At 38.4% G+C, this 6,710-nt stretch overlaps 1 long non-coding RNA gene across 2 annotated transcripts; it reads left to right on the forward strand.

Moving 5' to 3' along the window:
- Positions 1-495: 495 nt before the first annotated feature.
- Positions 496-2,919, forward strand: LOC308411482. 2 transcript variants are annotated; one of them, XR_013974388.1, is made up of 5 exons: positions 496-635; positions 1,545-1,713; positions 2,050-2,263; positions 2,392-2,500; positions 2,620-2,919. It is a non-coding gene; the product is annotated as an uncharacterized lncRNA (long non-coding RNA). The 2 variants fall into 2 exon arrangements; XR_013974387.1 differs by having other exon boundaries at positions 2,050-2,500.
- The last annotated feature ends 3,791 nt before the right edge of the window (positions 2,920-6,710 follow it).

A 6,710-nucleotide genomic window follows, 5' to 3' on the forward strand; every position in this document is an offset into this window, starting at 1 on the left:
TCCATCCTTCTTTCCTTTGTGACAATGCTGGTCATCCTTCCTTCCATCCTTCTTTCCTTTGTGACAATGCATGTCATCCTTCCTTCCATCCTTCTTTCCTTTGTGACAAAGCTTGTGATCCTTCCTTCGATCCTTCTTTCCTTTGTGACAATGCATGTCATCCTTCCTTCCATCCTTCTTTCCTTTGTGACAATGCATGTGATCCTTCCTTCCATCCTTCTTTCCTTTGTGACAAAGCTTGTGATCCTTCCTTCCATTCTTCTTTCCTTTGTGACAAAGCTTGTGATCCTTCCTTCCATCCTTCTTTCCTTTGTGACAATGCATGTGATCCTTCCTTCCATCCTTCTTTCCTTTGTGACAAAGTTTGTGATCCTTCCTTCTATCCTTCTTTCCTTTGTGACAATGCATGTGATCCTTCCTTCCATCCTTCTTTCCTTAGTGACAATGCATGTGATTCGTCCTTCCATCCTTCTTTCCTTTGTTTAGTTTTAGTGAGAAGGGTCTGGCTGCAGCCACTGTGGAGCTCCACAGTAGCCGGAAGCACGTGACCTCCACAGTAGCCGGAAGCACGTGACCTCCACAGTAGCCGTAAACACGCATGGATACCGTGGAAGTCTTGCAAGTTGATCGCAAAGGTTAGTTAAGTCTTTCTTATATAAATTTGCCGTTAGTGATTTCATAATTCTAGGAATCGTCTAGTTTTCTTACAATGATCATGTTGCCACTTTTTTTGCGTTACAACAACATTCCTCCTTATTTTAATGTTTTTTCATCGTGCTCCATGGCAGAGAAACACACAGATATGCTTTTTCCTGGGCCTGGTTTTAGTAAGAGAGCTGGATTAACGGCTTCTGTGGGCGAGAAGAAGCAAAAACCACATTTTGCATTAGAGTATGATTTATTGTTGGCGTCAGAGATGCAAAATAACGAATACTTCAATACTATACTTAAGTAGAATTTTCTGGTATCTTTACTTTACTGCTGTACTTTTTTGTGCCTACTGTATACTTCTTTATACTTCTACTTCTCACATTTTAGCACGCGTATCTGTACTTTGTAATCCGTACATTTGTAAATCAGCACGCGTGCTTTGGACGCAAGATTACTTCAAAATTTTGTACATAAATTATATTTTAGACCCTGTACTTCTTACTTCGACTTGACTAAAAAGTCGAGCCAGTGCTTTCTAAACAGAGGTATCTAAACTGTAGTAAGGAACGTGTGTACTTGTGACACCTTTGGTTAGCGTCAACACTGCAAATTTCGTCACAAACAGATTTATATATTTATCAATACTTCTATTCGTCATTCTTTTCTGTACAGCTTTTTTATTGCCCAGATTTTAGTTAGCCTCTGTTCAATTGACTGTTATATGTCAATAGAAACATATCTCACAGATTAAAGTGTCTTTTAAAATATTTGGGGGTTTTTTTTCAAGAATTTTCTTCCCAAATCTATTACATGCCAAGTGTAAATTGTTATTTCTGCTAAAACCTTAACTTAAATGTGTATATGGTGTTTATCTGTTTCTCTCTGTGTTTTAGATGCACACATCAATCTGGAATTCAGGCTTAAAGCCAGAATTGCAGGAATGCAACACGTGTTGCAGAGGACTCTTTCACTGCCCTCTGTGCCCCACTTTCAGCCCTACTGTCAGGGCAAAGATTGAGGAGCATCTAAGTGTGCATATAAAAAATGCTTTGCCTTTAAAAGGTATGTTTATATTAAATATACTTTATAGTTATAAATATGCACTTTTTTAAGCACTTCTGCAGTATCTTTGTTGACTTAAAAGTTGCTGTTGATATTGTACAGTTCAGTGCATTCATCTGCAACAAAAATAGTGTTTTTATAAAATATATTTTTATTTACTTTTCACCACTTTTCTTGACATAACTTTTGTGATCCATACCATTTTGCTTTCATTATTGAGGTTGGCTTGGATGTTTTTGTTAACATGTACAATCTGATTGTTAGACAAATTGATTGCATTCTATACAACTACATTTAAATTACATCTGTTTGTTTGTTTGTTTTTTTCTCTTACAGATAAAATGATATGCCGGTGCAGGCAGCCTTGTAGGACAACAGGACACTTTCACTGCCCTGTCTGTAAGATTACAATCATACGGCGTGGGGATATGGCAAGGCATTTATTGTCTTGTCAGCATTCTTCAATGCCAAGTCAGCCACCATTATCAGGACTGCTCCCCGCTGAACTCTTCGAGGAGACCCGTCTCCCCCCCCCAAGGTTTTGTCTTCGGTATCTGAACCATTTTCTGAGTCTTTGTTAGAACATTCATAAGCTCTACCCTCTGTGTTCAATAAAACTGCAGCTGATGGAAAGTCCATGAAAATGACATGCCCTCACTGTGGCCTTACTCTTCGTAGCTCTGGCAAGCTATTTGCACACTGGAGAGAGGAAGCCAAAGCTGTGCTTGAAGGACAACACGTGCCCATTTTCAGACTGAAAAAGCGCAAGTTCCAGGAAGTCAGTCAGGTCAGTATTCACTTTAAACAGTAGTGTAATTACATGGTTAGTGACATTTGAATAACTGTTAAAAAACTGTTCTGCAACAGAGAAATAACTATGTTTTCATCCCCATTTGCCTGACACAGGAGCCAGCAGTTGTTGAAGATCTGCGTCCTGCTGTGCAGTGGGCTGTCCAAAATAAGGCACATGTAACAATGCCCAAATATCTGTCCTTAAATCAAGGGGACCAGCAGAGGGTCTTAAGAGACATGTCAGAGGAAGAAGACACTGGAGCAAGGGACTTGTTCCTCTTTGTTTTTCAGTTTGCAAAGGACATGGAGCTCTTTTTGAAAGCATGTGCTGATGATCAGGGGCTAAGGGTCAGTGCTATGTTTGACATGTAATGGACAAATGAAGGCACTGGCTGTGTTTGTTTAATATGTTGTTGTTGTTGTTGTTGTTGTTGTTGTTGTTGTTTTTGCATAGTACAAAATTCCAATTAAACTTATTTCAAAATGTTGTTCACTTGATTCTGTGTCCATACTTATAATAAATGATTACAGTGAAACAGCATTAAATGTAAATGTAACAGCATTTTTTTAAACTTGTAATTTCAAAATAAAAAGCTTATTGTTGATATTAACAGTAAAGAATTGTAATCAATAATATTTTTATACATTTTAAACATTAACACTCTGGGCTCTATCCTGGCTATCTGTGGACACTTCACTTATTCTTTTTTTTGACTACTGCACTGCAGTGGACCAAAACAATGACACGGGTTTGATCTTAAGGATCTAATAGTTATGTGTGTTGTGCATGACATTGCCACACAAATATGTATTTGCAAGATAGAGTAGAATAAATTATGACGCATGAAATATTACATAGGCTGCAGTGAATTTCTGTTGATACAGCCAATTGAGCTTTGAGTTTCCCAGTCAAACTTAGCTTTGAAGCACCTGCTAAAAACACTTTTACTCTTTTACATTTCATAACAAGACACCATAGCCAAAATATTAACAAAATATATATTATTAAAAAATTCAAAGCTGCACATACAGCAACAAACACCGTTAGTAAATGTGTCCTGGAGTTTATGCAGGTGCAGAAAGTGCTGCTGCTGTAAGTCAGCCTAACAGCTTACAGATCACTTATTTTTCTGGAAAGATGGTAGGAAGGGCATCACTGCTCATTTCTACAGTCTCCCAGATCTTGGAATACAATCCCTTTGTACCATGAAACCACTTCGCAGTACTAGGAGTCCACTAAAACCTATAAAGAGAGTGATCCTGGAAGAAATGGGGCACACACTAGTGACCTCAACAATTGCAAGACGGCCTTTTCCCCGATGCTCAGATGGGGAAAAAAAGGAAGTTTCATGAAAACATTAGGACTTTATCACCGTTTTACCAGAAAAGTTAATGGTAATATATAACCTAACTGGCTATAAAGAGTAAAACATTTAGATACAATTTTGATTTTGATGAAAAGGACTGGTGCTATTTTAAAGAGTCACGTCGGTAAAAGTAGATAAATGTTTTAAGAAATATACATTTTATAGCATTTTGTGAACATACACAAAAAGTGGCCATTTTTGGCAACAAACAAGCTGAGAGAGAGTTGTATATTTTTGGCTCTCCTTGAACAAAAATAATAGTGCATAATAATCAATGTTGATGTTAATCAATTAGATGTCCCAGACACTACTATTAATAATACAGCGGTGCCTCGTTTATCGCTGGTGTTACGTTCAAAAAATAACCCGCGGTAGGTGAAATCCATAGCCAACTTTATTTTTTACAATTATTACAGATGTTAAGACTGTAAAACCCCTCACTACATGCTTTATACACTTTTCTCAGACAGGAATGAACATTTTCACACTTTTCTCTTTGTTTAAACACTCTTAGAGTTCAAACCTTTGTAGAAACACAAGTCCAGTATTATGGAATGAAACCTAAAGGTGCATTTGAGGGTGCAAAACGTTTCGTCGGCATTGTTGTGTTTGTTTGGGAGAAAACTTCCAAACGTACAGTACAGCACTTCAGAGTTACACTGCTAGCGATCGAAGATTTATGTAAATTCGACAAGCTAAACGCATTCTGTACTGTACAGCGGGAGTCCCCAACCTTTTTTGCACCACAGACCACTTTAATGTCAGACAATATTTTCAGGGAACTACCTTTAAGGTGTCGCGGATAAATACAACAAAAGAATAAAAAAAAGAAACTGTGGTATTTTGTAAATATAATAATAAACGTGACTTGAGCTGTGCGCCAACAACAATGACAGTGACATCCTCCTCTCTGCTTCTTAACGCTCTCTGGTCGCTATGGTAACGCGTAAATAGTTCTTTCAAAATAAGACACACAACTACAACCATACATTTCACACCGGAGGATCAACCCTCGCGGAACGGTACCAAAGGACTCACGGACCGGGACCGGTCCGTGGGCCTATTAGGGACCGCTCCTGTACAGGAGACACTGGACTAGATTGATTGACAATGGTCTACAGCAATCAGAACGCACAACACGATGTACTGTAAAAATAATAATAAATCAGCGAAACAGCAAGTGTCACTTTTGGCCACGAACAATTTAGGGGATGGTGAATTTTTTTTGAACAAACCCAGAGTGTTAAAAAAAAAACCCCACTTAAAACCATTTTATAGTAACAAAAACGCAATTTAGTTTTCGCTGTCAAAGTCGATTTAACCGAAGTTACGTGTTTACGGCTAGTGTGGAGGTCACGTGTTTCCGGTTACTGTGGAGGTCACGTGTTTCCGGTTACTGTGGAGCTCCACAGTGGACAGTGGCTGCAGCCAGGTGCTCTTGGTTTTAGTTTTCAGATTTATTTGTTGAATATATGACTGAATATATATGTAAAAATCTTGAAAAGAAATATGACGGGAGGGCAGATGGGATATTGCACAGGAATGAGCAGCAGAAAATTAAAGTATTGCACTTGTGACAATGCTTGTGATCTTTCCTTCCTTCCATCCTTCTTTCCTTTGTGACAAAGCTTGTGATCCTTCCTTCCATCCTTCTTTCCTTTGTGACAATGCTTGTGATCCTTCCTTCCATCCTTCTTTCCTTTGTGACAATGCATGTGATCCTTCCTTCGATCCTTCTTTCCTTTGTGACAATGCATGTGATCCTTCCTTCCATCCTTCTTTCCTTTGTGACAATGCATGTGATCCTTCCTTCCATCCTTCTTTCCTTTGTGACAAAGCTTGTGATCCTTCCTTCCATCCTTCTTTCCTTTGTGACAATGCTTGTGATCCTTCCTTCCATCCTTCTTTCCTTTGTAACAATGCATGTGATCCTTCCCTCCTTCTTTCCTTTGTGACAAAGCTTGTGATCCTTCCTTCCATCCTTCTTTCCTTTGTGACAATGCTTGTGATCCTTCCTTCCATCCTTCTTTCCTTTGTAACAATGCATGTGATCCTTCCTTCCATCCTTCTTTCCTTTGTGACAATGCATGTGATCCTTCCTTCCATCCTTCTTTCCTTTGTGACAAAGCTTGTGATCCTTCCTTCCATCCTTCTTTCCTTTGTGACAATGCTTGTGATCTTTCCTTCCATCCTTCTTTCCTTTGTGACAATGCATGTGATCCTTCCTTCCATCCTTCTTTCCTTTGTGACAATGCATGTGATCCTTCCTTCCATCCTTCTTTCCTTTGTGACAAAGCTTGTGATCCTTCCTTCCATCCTTCTTTCCTTTGTGACAATGCTTGTGATCTTTCCTTCCATCCTTCTTTCCTTTGTTTAGTTTTAGTTTTCAGATTTATTTGTCATATGCAAGTTAGCACAGGGTCAACATTGCAATTAAATGTGTTTGACGAGCAGCAGTCACTCAGCAGCATGCACAGTAGGAGAAAATATATTAAAATAAAATAAAATAATAAAGAAATTAGAAAAATAGCAAGGAGCAAAATATTAGAGAGACATGGTAAAAGAGAAAAGATGACTGAATATATATGTATCTATAAATATAAATATATGTACATTAGTGATTAAATAAGAAAATCTTGAAAAGAAATATGACGGGAGGGCAGATGGGATATTGCACAGGAATGAGCAGCAGAAAATTAAAGTATTGCACTTGTGACAAAGCTTGTGATCTTTCCTTCCTTCCATCCTTCTTTCCTTTGTGACAATGCATGTGATCCTTCCTTCCATCCTTCTTTCCTTTGTGACAATGCATGTGATCCTTCCTTCCATCCTTCTTTC

This window comes from Rhamphochromis sp. 'chilingali' (genome assembly GCF_963969265.1).
Source record: "Rhamphochromis sp. 'chilingali' genome assembly, chromosome: 15".
In the NCBI taxonomy this organism is placed as follows: domain Eukaryota; kingdom Metazoa; phylum Chordata; class Actinopteri; order Cichliformes; family Cichlidae; genus Rhamphochromis; species Rhamphochromis sp. 'chilingali'.